The 16,376-nt window shown below is 37.3% G+C and overlaps 1 protein-coding gene across 3 annotated transcripts in view; it reads right to left on the bottom strand.

The window, feature by feature from the left end:
- Window positions 1-4,843: 4,843 nt before the first annotated feature.
- Window positions 4,844-16,376, bottom strand: part of LOC126298705 (histone-lysine N-methyltransferase 2D-like) — a 156,073-nt gene continuing 144,540 nt past the window's right edge. For 2 of the 3 annotated variants that reach the window (XM_049990130.1, XM_049990131.1), the window contains one exon: window positions 4,844-5,682. The gene's annotated coding sequence lies outside the window, so the exon portion shown is untranslated. The remainder of the gene's footprint in view (window positions 5,683-16,376) is intronic. The other variant, XM_049990132.1, reaches the window with a different exon arrangement.

Here is a 16,376-nt window from a genome sequence, read left to right as displayed (position 1 = left end):
AACAGTTCACATCTGCATCAGCACTTCTGTTGGTAGTTCATAATTGCACCAACATTTTTTTTTCCTTTGCATTCCTGCTCAAATCGGCAAAAGGAATTCATCATTTTGGACTTCATCCTGTTTCTCAGTTTAGTTTTAAAATTTTCATCTGGCTAAAAAGTCTTCCACTTCCACTTCGACCACGGTAACATTAGTCATGACAATGCATACATTACCAATTCGTGAAACGGGTTGATGTCAATTGCATGTCTATATTTACACACTTCACACAAGAAATTAACACTGTCTGTAATTTCGGACCGTTTGACAAGGGTTAAATTTTGCCACTGAAAATCTATTTCAGTTATTGTGTCAGGGTCACCATTTCATGATTCATGAAGAGAAATCGATGGCTCTTTAATGACCTGACAAGCTTTGGACATTGAAATAGGTGAAATTCTCCTCAAAATTTCAGTGTTGCCTGGAAATCTTTGCAATAACAGAGTTATTAATTCACAGACAAATTGGATGCATCACTTATGTAGGAAGTGTTCTTGCTCTAGGTGCCACTGAGATCTTCACAATTCAATAGTCTCTTTTTTGATTTAATATCCTAGATATGGTTTCAGATGTAAGTGCTTTCTAAAGTCTAAATTTAATTTTCTTTTCACAAGATATGTGGGGAGAACAACTCTTTTCCTTTAATGATGCTATCAGCACAATGAAGTCATTTGAAAGCTCGCACAGATCCCCTGCATTGGAGTCAAAATGCTTATTAGCCATCTCCAAATCTCAAAGAATTGCCTTTAAAATAATTAAATATGGCAAACTGCAATCACCAGACAACATTGCATAAAGCATTTATGCAGTGTAACACTTTAATTCACATTACCTGAAGGTGCATCCTAAGCTTTAAACACTGGTCTATAATTCTTGTTAGGACAGGCTCTACAGATACCTGTCACATTGGTTATCACATGTGCATAGTATTTTTAAGTGTTCTGCTCCTTCATTTAATGCCTGATAAATTCACAACTGTTGGCATTTTTAAGACTACCAATTATATGTTTCCCTATCTAAGAAATCAAGATTTATTGGCAATATTACACTTTCAGCAGAAGTAGTAAATTGAGCTGATGGCATATACATTTTATAAGCATGAAAAGCACAATGCCTTTTTTCATAATTTGATAGACACCATTGTTAATACCTACTATTACTTTCACATTGCCAGTGCCTACCCCTCCAACTTGTTAGATCTAATTTAAATTCTTGACACATGTCTTTAATTGCTGTTACAACAGACTGTGCATTGCAATGCTTGAAATTGGCTAATTTCAAAAAAGTTGAAATGATCACATTGGTTGCAGCATTGTAATGTATTACTGTCATGCTTACAAAATTTTGTCATGCTAATGTCTGTTGATTCATAAATTAGAATGCTATACATGCTGTCACCAATATCTTGTGTAAATTTTCCACAAAACATGGCCACATCACAAGTTTTATAACTGCACTAAACTTTTTGCTATGTATTTAAAGTTTTCAGGTAACATCACGCTTTGTGAATTTACTCTTACACAAATTACTTAAATGATCACATAACAGGATCACATAGTGTTGGAAACATATAATCCAAGGAACTCGCAGCTTGATTCACTTCTACAGACTTTTTGCAGCTGTGAGTGGTATTTTTGTTTGTGTTATGCTAGATAGTGTTGATGTCATGTGTTTCTTTGTATCACTTTGGCTTAATATGTGGGCATAATGCAGTAAAAAAGTGCTGTAACAGAATTTCCAGTATGCTCTTATGTCATCACCTTGAATTTTTTCTAGCCAGTCTGAAATTTACTATCATTTAGCCATTCAGCACAAAATTTCTAGCTTTATTCTGCCTATACTTTGCCGATGTTTACTACTAAAACGATATCCACTGACATAAAAAACACCACATTAACACTGGCACTACAGGTATGCATTATGCATGCAGTTGCAGATTTATTAATAACTTACTAGAGCACATAACAATACGGGTGCATAACAATATGGAGGTGAAGACAGAATACCATCTATTACAAGTTTTTAGATGATATGGATTTAAGAGCTACTAGATGTTAGCCAATTCAGTAGTGGTCTTTGACATTTGTTGAATGGATCAAGTAATTTTAAAGATAATTTTAGCAGTAGATCACCCAAATATTTTTAAAATACCACTAGCCATTAAATGTAATATCTGCCCAACAGACATGTACCCAAAACCAACAGATTTAGTGAGAAAACCATAAATGTGGCAACACTGCTCACTACTGTTTGACAACAGACAAATTCTAGCACACAAAATGCTTTCTGTATCCAATTTGCTGGCATTTTCAGCAACTATGACCAGTAGCATCTTTGTTGGTGGTTTTCCAAACTAACATGCTGGAACAACATTAGGAAAACATTTGACGATAATACCGAGCAGTCTAGAGAGAACTTCAGTAATGTTGCACAGTACTCTTGATCACACAGGAGGTGCTTTAGTGTCTCAAGTATTCTACAATTTGTTCCATTACGTTTAGTCATGTACTTATACCCGTTTTTAAAGAGTTTCATGGAATTTATAATTACTCTATATAATTTCCACACGGGGCAATAACACAACAGATATCATAAATTACAGAATAGTTTAGATATGAATTACTTTCACAGTCTGTTATTTATGTGTCATGTTGGCAAAATGACTGTGGAGGAAGACCACACTTTAGCAAGTTCAACACTAGGAGTGGAAGCAGATGTTCTGGCTGATACATGCTGGGCCACTGCTCCAATGCTCAGAATAGAAACTTCCTGCCTCCACTTAATTCTTCACCTCTTGCATAAGAACTCAGCAGATGATCTTTCTGGATGCAGAACTGGATTCTGCAGATGCGTTGAGCCCAACATGTAAGAACTGGTCATCAGTTTCAAACATGATTGTAGATGTTGGAGAGGTGGTTCATATATATTACTAATTAATTGTCTGAGATAGAGGCAGGACGGTGGATGAGTTAAGTCTTTATGCCTTGCAAATTTTTCTCGGGCACAAATACAGGGTGTAATAAAACGAATCATCCAATTTTAAAAAAAAAATAACTATTATGTTATTTGAGATATGTGCATGAACAGCATACTGTTGGAAAGTGCAAACTCTTGAGTTTTACATGGGGAGTTTTACATGGTTCCCCCTAGGTAGCAGCAAGGTGTGCCAATTTCAGTTCTAGTAAGAATGGTGTCGGGACAACAGAAAGCATTTTGTGTTCTACATTTTGTGCAGTGCGAGTCAGTAGTAACTGTTCAGCACAACTTTCTTATTAGGTATGGCGTGGATCCTTCTAGAGAACAGAGCATCAAATGATGGCATGAACAATTCTGAGAAACATGTTGTTTGTGTAAAGGCAAATTGCAGGGCTGTCCCAGAGTGTCTGACACAGACATCAAACACATCCACCATAGTTTCACAAGGAGTTCACAGCAATCCATTCACTGTGCAGCTCGATAGCTCAATATGCCCCCAATTTCCATCTGGTGTGTGTTGTGTCAACATTCACATATGAAACCATACAAAATCCAGCTACTGAAGGCGACAAACAACAATGTGTGGAGTTATGTAATTATGTAATTTTGTTCTTTTCAAGATAGAAGATGACAGTTTTCTTCCATGCGAGGCAATATTCCATTTAAATGGAAAGGTGAATCATCATAATGTGAGAATATGGGGTACATAACCAAAACATGAAATTGTACAGTATGAGAAGGATTCTCCAAAATTTAACATGTTTTGTGTGATTTCACAGGAAAAGGTGTATGGTCCATTTTTCTTTGCTGCGAGCACTGTTACAGGAAGCACATATCTTGATATACTTGAGAACTTTCTTTCTACACAGCTGGAGACTGATTCGAATACCTTCATTTGCCAACAGGATGATGCACCACCACACTAGCACCAGAAAGTGCACGAATTCTTAAATCAAAGGATTACTGAATGATGGATCAGTTGCACTGGACTAAAAATGATTCAGCTTTACATTACTGGCCTCCAAGGCCACTAGACCTGACTGAATGTGGGGGTTTACGAAAGACTCTTTTTGTATGCGTCGATTACCAACAACAATGAATGAACTCAGACATTGCATAATAGCAGCTGTGGAAGGTGTAACTCTAGACATTCTCACTGCAGTGTGGGAACAATTTTAATATGGCATTGACATATACTGTGCATCTCAAGGGGGTCATATTGAACACCTATGAAGAGCTATAAAAAACGAAAAAAACCCAAAATAAACTTTTTGAGTTTCCTGTCCATCAAAAACCAAAATTCATTGTATATGTTTATTAGTATCAAAAATATAGATGTGCCAATCTGGAAGATTCTTTTTGATACACACTGTATTTCTATAGGGATTCATTGCTCTGTTGCACCACAGAATCAGCCTTGACTTACAAAATCATATTTTTGCAATCACATAAGAGTATGAGCTGCCATATCTGGGTGACAGTCCTCATTACTCTGACCACTGCCAGCAACAATAGTTTGGAAATGCACCATGAGTCCTATTATTATTGCAAGTAATTACCAAACATAATGTGGTCATTTTATTTGACCTTGTACATACAGTGATACAGTGATTCTTCACAGCAAAACTGAACTCATGGAGTCAATTATTCCAAAAAAAACCAAAATTGTTATCTGTGATATGTTAAAATTATTTGCTTATCTCAGTGATATCTAGGGAAAAAAAGACATAACAATACGCAATTAACACCTTGGAAGGTATGAAACACATTTGTTAAAATTTGATTAATGTCTTTAATTGTACCAGGCAAAGGAAAAGGAAACCAAATGTATAATTAACTAGTTTTTATTTTTCTAAAAATTCAAGAAGTCACATTACATCAGATTATTATTTGGCAACGACAAAACTTTATTATCACATACAAAAATTATATGTTTCTTATTTCTATAGATATAACATCATTAATAAAATAATGTTTTTGCCATTGTATACAACATGTTTCCCTTGCGTAGTCAGTTGCATAAATTCATTTCACTATAACACAAGTGTATTTTCACAAGAATATACATGGATTATAATCACAAATCCACCATTTTTCTGTTTTTATCGAGCTACTGAAAGTCAGTTATAACAGATTTTTCTGGCAACTGGGTTATTTTCTCTTACAACCTTCTTCACCAATATTTATACAGTCAGACAAAAAATTATAGAACTGGTTGAGTTCCTGCTTGTTCATTCTAAGCCAGACATATTCTTGCATATTTGTTGAAAAAGAATACATGGATGGGATGTTTAGTTTGCATACAATGAATGTTGTTTAAACAAGAACAATGTTTTTAATATTTAAGATCAGCAAATAATTATAAGTTTGTTTCTTCTCAACAATCTGAACTTCACTACAAAACTGTTCAGATAACAATGTATCTGTAGTCAAGCCTACATTTTAAGTAGTTGTGTCATGTTTTTCTGAAGCTGTCTTCTTAGCTCCACTGAATATGCAGTTCTCAAACACCTCACACAGCTTACTGAAATTCTGCCACTTCCACATTCATCATAAAACTTTACTGTCAATATTTCAGAGAAAAATGCAACAACTATAAAATAATAAGTCCATGCTTATCCTGCAGGTATCTTTTATCTTGGTTCTCCCTCAAGCACTGGCTGGCACCTAAACAGAAAAGAAATTCTTATCACACAATCATCACACAATGCTAATGAGATAAATAATTACCACATTCATTTATTTCAAAACTAGATACAATCATCAATATGTTAGGCACAACAGTCAGAGATAAATGCATTTAAAAATGATTTATCCATTAGAATTGACATTACATGCATATTATGATGTAGTTTGTATTATGTAGCTTGTATTTCATAAATGAATAAATAGATATGAGTCTATAAACTATTCTCTTTGTGAGTCAACTGAGTTAATAATAAGAATGAATGTTGATAATAATAACAATACAACTGAAATATGTTTTAAGAGGTACTCAAAGGTACACCATAGTTTTTTAAAACATAGGTATGAGCAACAAAACATTTACCAGAAAACAAATGTCCTGCTTCCTACAAAAATGTCACACTAAGGACTCCATTAAGAATTTGGCTATTGTTAATTAAAATATCCTGCTAGTGCTACAAAAAGTTACTTTCATGATAAGTGTGTCTGTTACACTTACAGTACTCACATGTACTTATTATCCAGTGAAATCTTTTGTATAAATATTTACTCCTCATGTACACTGAATTAAGAGTCCCAAGTTTCCCTTCAATGCTTAGGAAAGGAAATATTAAGAAACTATGTGGGTGATCATTCTTTGTCTCTGATTTTCAAATGTATATGTACATCTGACAGTTAAATATGCCAACTTCTCCATGAGTCAGGATTCAGACACATTTCACATTACTACATTTAACTCATACTTAGTGGACATGGGTTTCAAAATCTGATAATACACTATGATTTTCAGTGGATTCCATAAATTACTAAAAATGAATATCAACATCCATCATCCTCTAAATTCTTGTGCACCTATACTAATAACAGCTATGGTGAAACTGTCGAAGTTTTAAGTCTCCATATTGATGAGAATATAAACTGGAAAAACATGTTTTCAGACTCCTAACACGATGTAGTTTAGCCGAATTAGCCCTCTGAATCACTGCACACCTTATGGAGAGACAAATCAGTGAGCTGACATACTCTGAATATATCATGGCACATGGAACAATGTACTGGGGTAACTTAACTTTATGAAACAAAGTGGTCATAGCTCAAAAATGTGCTGTAAGAATAATATGTGGTGCATACCCATGATCACCTTGTAGACATCTGTTTAATGAGTTAGGTATTCTGACTACTGCTTCACGGAATATTTATGCCCTCTTGGAGTTTATTTGTAAAATAAACAATCCATTGCAGTTCAAAAGGAACAATGATGTACATAATTACAACACCAGAAAAAAAGATATTCATTATGCAACATTAAGGTTGTTTTCAGAACAAAAAGGAATGCACAAGGCTGCCACAAAAATTTTTAATAACTTACTCTGTTATGTAAAATGTCTGACTGACAGCAGAGTTAGATTTTAAGGCAAACTGAAAAAGTTATTATTACTTCATGACAGTACTAAGAAAAAAATAGAAAAAATAGACATCAGCATGTAGCCAAATTCTTATCAATATGTAATGTGGAGGTGAAATGACTCACTCCACATCATTACCACAAATAATCAAATGATCCATGGAACATGAAACTAACTAACTCCATCTCTAACATTCAAACTGCCAGTGATATGATAAATTCTAAGTACTTCTCCTCCTTTTCATTAGTCATGCCAGTGCAACAAAAACACTCATTGTTCATGTAACGGAAAACAAAACATATGTTTATAATAATAGCTGCCCAGCACATACAGGAATGATTTCATGCTCAATAAATTGCCAAATAAACATTCTCTTGTAGCTGCATCAAGGAGCCTTCACTATTTGTACAGAAAGAGAGCAACAGTTGCAGTATAGCTATCATTCATTCCACAGGATGGCTTTGAGATTGTCGCTTAATGACCAACCACTGAAACTTTTTGGCCATTGTTTGTGGTTTCTTCTTTACCTCCTCCAAATTTACCAGCAGCCAGAAGAGTTGTGTTTTCAGCATACACTGTGTTTGTCATCTTCAATCTGAAGACATGTTTGATCCACCTCTCCATGCTAATTTATCTGTGACTCTTCATCTCTGAATAACTGCTAAAGTCTACACACATTTAAACCTGCTTACCGTATTTCCATCTACATGTCTTTTACAATTTTTACCATCCACATTTCCCTCCATTTCCAAATTGACTTTACTTAGGTGCCTTAGGACCTATTTTACCAACTAATCCCTTCGTTTACTCAAGTTGTGCCATGAATCTTCAACATTCTTCTGCAGCACAACATTTCAAAAGCTTCTATTCTCATCTTCTCTGAATGGCTTGATCGATGTTTCTCTTCCATACAAAAATACCTTGAGACAAGACTTCCAAACATTTAAATTTATATTTAATGTTCACAGATTTTTCTTTTTACAGGAACACTTTTCTTGCTATTGCCATTGTGCATTTTATATCCTCTCTACTTTGGCCATCATCAGTTATTCTGTGGTCCAAATAGGAAAACTCATCTACTGTTTTTAGTGTCACATTTTTAATTGAATTCCCATAGCATTGCCTGATTTAATTCAGCTACATTTCAGTACTCTTGTTTTATTATTGTTAATGTTCAACTTATAATCTCTTTCTCAGACGTTATACACACCATTCAGTTGCTCTTCCAGGTCCTTTGCTGTCTATGACAGAATTGCAATGCCACTGACAAACAAAGTTTTTATTTATTTCACCCCAAACTTTGATTACCCTGGGTTTCTTAATGTACTGATTGAATAACATCTGGGATAGGTTGCAACCCTGCCACACATCTTTCTCAACTACTACTTATCTTCACTGATTTCTTCATGTCCTTCAACTATTATCACTGCATCTGGTTTCTGTGCCAATAGAAAATAAGCATTCGCTGTCTGTATTTTATCCCAGGTACCTTCCAAATTTCAAAGGGTGTAGTCCAGTCAATATTGTCAAAACCTTTTTATAAAACTTCAGATTCTGTAAATACAGAGTTGCCTTTCTTCACTCTATCTTCTAAGATAAGTTGTAGCAGTATTGCTTTGACTGTTCCTACATTTCTACAACACAAAATGGTCTTCCCCTAGTTAGACTACTACCAGTATTTTGCAACCATGGCTTGTTAAATGGATAGTTCAGTTCTGCTCATACCTGTCAGCAACTGCCCTTTTGGGAAATGTAATTATTACATTCTTCTTGAAGGCTTAAGATATTTAATTTGTCTTATGAAGCTGGTACACAAGATGAAACAGTTTTGTGATGATTGGCTATCTTACAGATCTCAGTAATACTTTGGGGATGTTATCTACTTCAGGGTCATTCAGTGCTCTGTCACATTCTTCTTGCAGTATCATACCCCCAACCTGTTCTTCCTTCACTCCCTCCCTCTTTCTATAATACTGCCTTAAAGATAATTTCCACTGTATAGTCCTTCTACATATTCCTTCCAACTTTCAACTGTCCCCTCTTTGCTTAATCCTGATTTTCCATCATAGCTCTTCATATTTATGAAGCTGCTTGTCTTTCCTCCAAAGGCATCTTTAATTTTAGTGTATATGACGTCTAACTGTCCCCTAGTTATTTAACAGTTTTATAAACTTACATTTGTCCTCTAGCCACTCCTGCTTATTCATTTTGCACTTCCTGTCAATCTCACTTTTTAAACATTTGTATTGCCTTTCATCTGCTTCATTTGCTGAATTTTTGTATTTTCTCAATTCATTAATTACATTCAATATCCAAGAATTTATACTGGGTCTTGTCTTTTTTACCAATTTAATTGTCTGCTGCCTTCACTATTTAATCTCTCGAAGCTACCCATTAGTCTTCTACTGTATTCCTCTTTCCTTTTCATCTACATCTACATCTACATGCATACTCTGCAAGCCACCTGACGTTGTGTGGTGGAGGGTACCCTGAGTACCTATATCAGTTCTCCCCTCTATTCCAGTCTCATATTGCTCGTGGAAAGGAGGACTGTCGGTATGCTTCTGTGTGGGCTCTAATCTCTCTGATTTTATCCTCATGGTCTCTTTGCGAGATATACGTAGGAGGGAGCAATATACTGTTGGACTCTTCGGTGAAAGTATGTTCTTGAAACTTTAACAAAAGCCCGTACCAAGCTACTGAGTGTCTCTCCTGCAGAGTCTTCCACTGGAGTTTATCTATCATCTCCGTAACGCTTTTGCGATTACTAAATGATCCTGTAACGAAGTGCGCTGCTCTCCGTTGGATCTTCTCTATCTCTTCTATCAACCCTATCTCGTACGGATCCCACACTGCTGAGCAGTATTCGAGCAGTGGGCGAACAAGTGTACTGTAACCTACTTCCTTTGTTTTCGGATTGCATTTCCTTAGGATTCTTCCAATGAATCTCAGTCTGGCATCTGCTTTACCGACGATCAACTTTATATGATCATTCCATTTTAAATCACTCCTAATGCATACTCCCAGATAATTTATGGAATAAACTGCTTCCAGTTGCTGATCTGCTATTTTGTAGCTAAATGATAAGGAATCTATCTTTCTATGTATTTGCAGCACATTACAGTTGTCTACATTGAGATTCAATTGCCATTCCCTGCACCATGCGTCAATTCGCTGCAGATCCTCCTGCATTTCAGTACAATTTTCCATTGTTACAACCTCTCGATACACTACAGCATCATCTGCAAAAACCTCAGTGAACTGCCGATGTCATCCACAAGGTCATTTATGTATATTGTGAATAGCAACGGTCCTATGACACTCCCCTGTTGCGCACCTTAAATCACTCTTAGTTCGGAAAACTTCTCTCCATTGAGAATGACATGCTGCGTTCTGTTATCTAGGAACTCCTCAATCCAATCACGCAATTGGTCTGATAGTCCATATGCTCTGACTTTGTTCATTAAATGACTGTGGGGAACTGTATCGAACGCCTTGCGGAAGTCAAGAAACACGGCATCTACCTGTGAACCCATGTCTATGGCCCCGTGAGTCTCGTGGACGAATAGCGTGAGCTGGGTTTCATACGACCGTCTTTTTTGAAACCCATGCTGATTCCTACAGAGTAGATTTCTAGTCTCCAGAAAAGTCATTATACTCAAACATAATATGTGTTCCAAAATTCTACAACTGATCGACGTTAGAGATATAGGTCTATCGTTCTGCACATCTGTTCTACGTCCCTTCTTGAAAACGGGGATAACCTGTGCCCTTTTCCAATCCTTTGGAATGCTTCACTCTTCTAGAGACCTACGGTACACCGCTGCAAGAAGGGGGGCAAGTTCCTTCGTGTACTCTGTGTAAAATCGAACTGGTATTCCATCAGGTCCAGCGGCCTTTCCTCTTTCGAGCGATTTTAATTTTTTTTTCTATCCCTCTGTTGTCTATTTCGATATCTACCATTTTGTCATCTGTGTGACAATCTAGAGAAGGAACTACAGTGCAGTCTTCCTCTGTGAAACAGCTTTGGAAGAAGACATTTAGTATTTCGGCCTTTAGTCTGTCATTCTCTGTTTCAGTAACATTTTGGTCACAGAGTGTCTGGACATTTTCTTTTGATCCACCAACCGCTTTCTAAGGTCAAGTCTGTGTGGCTGGTCCCAGCAGAGGTTCGAGTCCTCCCTCGGGCGTGGGTGTGTATGTTTGTCCTTAGGTTAACTTAGGTTAAGTAGTGTATAAGCTTAGGGACTGATGACCTTAGCAGTTAAGTCCCATAAGATTTCACACGCATTTCAACATTTTTCTAAGGTCAAGTATTCATAATCTGAATTACTACACAGGAACACCTAGAAGCAACCAATATAAAACACAAACAAGAGTTACAAAAGTAAAATAGTATGGCTTTTTCTGTTTGTACAGCTATTTCTCTTCTATCTAAAGGTCTATAATTTTCAGTAGGTAGCACTCTACAGCCTTGCATTTCTCCTCTAACCATTCCTGCTTAGCCATTTTGTGTTTTTTTGGCAATTGTATTTTTAGATATATATTTTCCCTTTTACCTGCTTCATTTGCTGCATTTTTATATTTTCCTTTTGTCATCACACCATGGTTCTTTTACTCCTGTTGGATAGGTAAGTCCTGATTAGAGGGACAGTAATACCTTTCATACCATATCTTTCAGGTCTGGCAAATAAGAATTCATGAGAGATGGCATCATGTGTTCTCTTACATCTGCGAGCAGAGCACAAGCAGAGGAGTAGCTTCAAAATGTACAAAATTTCTCAGTAACTACTATCACTTAGGCAACAGTGCTTCCAGACTCATTACAAGTCAAAATGTAGTAAGCTCTATCACAGACCTCAGCCATACTCTTTTTCTGATTTCAGATCTCAGTCATAGAACATTTGCCTTTTTTACCACTGGACAGTGTTTATTATTTGATATAGTTATTGCAGTGTCTGCATTTTTACAGTGTCTGTATAGTCTGATGCAAATATTCTTCACATATACATGCATGTAAGAAGAAAGAGACACTGCTAACTATCTACAGCAATGTTAAAAACATGAAACTTATTCACAAAATGTGAATAAGGTTATGCATCAGCTACACCACTTGCCAGGAGCACATGGAAATGTGTGCTGAACTGGGACTCAAACCCAGATTTCCCACTTATCAGGAGCAGTTGCTTTAACTACTCTGACCATCCAAGCACGCCTGCAGGAATAGTCTAGACCTCGATATGTCCTAGTCTCTCATCCCATACTGGTCCTATACAGGCTGGAGAAAAATGGTGTCACAAAAGTTTAACCCTGGATAGCTGATGCTAGTAGGAACCAAAATTACTAATGTTATGTAGGTCGACAATGCACCATTTTTAAACTAAGGAAACTTGATGCCACATGCTCTGATTGGCTGTGGGGTTGCCCTTTTGCCATTTGTCAGTTGACAGGCTGTGGCATGGTTGTCAGTTAATGGACTGCATTCAACATGCCACCAATCACAACAGGGTAATGCCAGGAATCTTTGAAAGAGTTCAGCAAAACACTGCCTGACATTACCAAGCTTGTGCTGCATCAGAGGATCACCAGTTCAAGCACCTGCGTCAAGTAAACAATTTCCTAGCTATAAAAAAGCCCTTTTCAGAGCAGACACAATTTGTGAAAGTCTATCTATATGCAAACTAACAGCTGTTGATGGGTTTATTCCAGGTACACCGTATCATGAAACTACAATGGATGTGTCAGGACCCTGGCGGATTTGCCACCAGCGTGGAAGGCTGGCACACTACCACTGAGAATGAGGACTGCCTTGGATACATCATGATCTCCTGCAGGCAAAGCATTTGCTGTCATGCATTGTCCACAGCATCTGGCAACAGAGCAATCCTGAAAACCAATCGAAGCATGTGGCGCTAAGTTTCTATAATTTATTACTAATTTTGGTTCTTACTGGTGTCAGCTATCCAGAGTTAAAAATTCATGACACAATTTTTCTCCACCCTATATAATGAAATTCCACACAGGGAGAGGCAATGTTTTATTCATCAGTTTGTCTTTGTTTTGGCATGAAATAAAGTTATTGTTAGAGGTGTGGTTGGCTACCCAGTTGTGAAGGCAACTGATTATGAACTGCGTTCAAGTCCCAGTCCAACAGAAATTTTCATGTGTTTCTTGGAAATGGTACATCTGATGTACAATTGTATTCGTGCTTTGTGAATATATTTCATATACTATTTGATATTTTCATTTTTACTTTTTTTATCTTCTACTTTTGGCAGTCTCTGCCACAACAGAAGTTCAAAATATTACTGTGATGTCTCTGAAATGCTTTTCAAATGATTAAATTGTGTCTTCATGAAACACTGGGATTACAAAGAATGTAAAACTTTCATGTAAAATATATAAATGGTTTAACTTTAGCTGCAGATATAATGTACTGACACTGTTTGCACCAAAATATATAGAAAATATTTAATAGGTGCAGAAATGTCAATGAATTAGACATACATGCACACAAAGTTTTAAGATAAATGATACATGATAACCTCTCTGATTGAAGAAAGTAAATTAAAATGAAAAGCATGCAGAAAATTACCAATTTTCTATATCATTATAGGTTTAAAGGTTGATAAGAGGATAAAATAGCTTTCCACAGTGCTTAAGCTGTCAAGAACTGATACTGAACTTGCAATTCAGTCTCATTAAAGTATGATGTATTTATTTCTCTAACAACAGGAAACTTAATGAGACAGCAGTTCATTTATGTTCAGTACTTCACACAAGGAAATGATATGCTTTAGCTCCATTCCTTGAGGTCTGCGGAGACTAGAATTTTTATATTTCCCCTCATATCAAGAAAGGTATACTGAAGACAGTGATACCAGGAGTTACTCAATTACTATGATGTAAATGGAAATAGAAGAATGAAGTTATTGATCTGGAATTCTTACTAGTATTCATCTGCATCTACATGATTACTCTGCAATTCACAATTAAGTGCCTGGCAGATGATTAATCAAACTACTTTCAACCTATTTGTCTACTGTTCCACTCTTGAACAGTATGTGGGAAAAATAAATGCTTAAGTCTTTCCAATTGAGCTCTTATTTCTCTTATTTTAATATCATGATCATTTCTCCCTGTGAAGGTATTTTCAAACTCAGAAGAGAAAGCTGATGATTGAAATTAAGTGAGAAGATCCTGCTGCAACAAAATATGCCTATGTTTTAATTATTATCACCCTGGCACTCTCTCCCCTATTTCACTCTAATACAAAATGAGTCATCCTTCTTTGAACTTTTTTGATGTCCTCTGTCAATCCTATCTAATGCGGAGCCCACACCACACTGCAATAACCCAGAAGAGGATGGGCAAACATAATGTAGACATCCTCTATATTCGACTTGTTGTGTTTTGTAAGTGTTCTGCCAATAAATCACAGTCTTTTGCTTGCTTTTCCCACAACATTACCTATGTGATTGCCTCTGGGTATCTAGCTGAATTTACAGCCTTTAGATTTGTGTGATTTATTGTGTACCCAAAATTTAGCATATTCCTTTTAATAATCATGTGGATGACTTTACACTTTTCATTATTTAGAGTCAATTGCCACTTTTGCCTACATATCTCTTGTCTAAATCATTTTACAATTGTTTTTGATCATCTGATGACTTTAGAAAATGGCAGATGACATCAGCTGCTAACAATCTAAGAGGGCTGCTCAGATCACCTCCTAAATCATTTATGTAGGTCAGAAATAGTGTAGGGCCTACAGCACTTCATTGGGGATCACCAGGTATCACTTTTGCTACACACAATGATTTTCTATCAATTACTATGTACTGCAACCTTTCTGATAGGAAATCATCAATCCAGCCACACAACTGAAATGATACTACATAGACAGACAATTTCATAAGAAGTGTCTTGTGAGAAATGATGTCAAATACTATTCGAAAATCTAGAAATATGGAATCAATTTTTGATCCCCTGTCAATAGCTGCAGCAGCAAGTCGTATAACCCTAGCTTACTTATTTGTTAGATAGTTTAATTAATTTCTTTGCGTGTTTTTGGGTACTTGCATTGTTTAATTCATATATTTCGGGCGTATTATAGTATTTGAGGGTTGTAGCATCGCGCCTTAGTACCTGAATAGTGCAAATTCGCGTAGTCGTCTGTCTTCTGTTTTTGTTTTGAACAGCCAGTGTCGGTTGGTCACAGTCATTGTGCTCCCTGCCGCCGTTGGATAAGCAGCTGCAGCAGCAAGTCGTATAACCCTAGCTTACTTATTTGTTAGATAGTTTAATTAATTTCTTTGCGTGTTTTTGGGTACTTGCATTGTTTAATTCATATATTTCGGGCGTATTATAGTATTTGACAGTTGTAGCATCGCGCTTTAGTGTTTACTTCGTAGATTCTTATTTAACTTGCGTGTGAGTTTCGTATAGGAGGTGCAATTTCGAGTTTTAGTTACTGTAATCGTAAATTCAGCAGATTGTAGCGCAGTCGTTAGGCATTTGTACAAGTTAGTTGATACATTCTTTGCATGTTCCGCTTGCGTTATCTAGGCACGGACTCGTGTTTCGGTAACTGTTGTTAAACATCGATTAGAATGGACAGGGACTGCGATTGCTGTGTTCGGATGAGGGCTGACTTGGCATCCCTTAGCTCACAGCTGCAATCGGCGCTGACTTCGGTCGCGCAGCTTGAGGCTGTTGCCAATGGGCACCACTGTGGGGAGCCGGACTCGGGTATCACGGGGATGTCAACCTCGTCCCGTCTGTCCCCAGATCGGTCTGCCGCTGTGGTTGCCCCGGTTGCTGCCCGCAGTGGGGCTGAGCCCTCGCCTGTGGTTGATTGGGAGGTCGTTCCAAGGCGTGGCAGCGAAAGGCGTCCCCGGAGGCTGATCAGAAAGCCTCCCCGGTGCGTCTGACAAACAGGTTTCAGGCACTGTCTCTGGCTGAGCCAGATGCAGCTGCCTGCCCTGTTTCAGAGGATCATTCTCAGCCTTCAAGGTCCGGGCAATCGCAGAGGGTGGGCTTACTGGTAGTTGGGAGCTCCAATGTTAGGCGCGTAATGGGGCCCCTTAGGGATACGGCGGCTAAGGAGGGGAAGAAATCCAGTGTGCACTGCGTGTGCATTCCGGGAGGAGTCATTCCTGATGTGGAAAGGGTCCTTCCGGATGCCATGAAGAGCACAGGGTGCAGCCAGCTGCAGGTGGTGGCACATGTCAGCACTAATGACGTTTGTCGCTTTGGATCTGAGGAAAT

The sequence above is a fragment of the Schistocerca gregaria genome, chromosome X (assembly GCF_023897955.1).
Source record: "Schistocerca gregaria isolate iqSchGreg1 chromosome X, iqSchGreg1.2, whole genome shotgun sequence".
NCBI lineage: Eukaryota > Metazoa > Arthropoda > Insecta > Orthoptera > Acrididae > Schistocerca > Schistocerca gregaria.
Note: the sequence above shows the minus strand (reverse complement) of the source record. Positions and strands in the feature narration are given on the sequence as shown.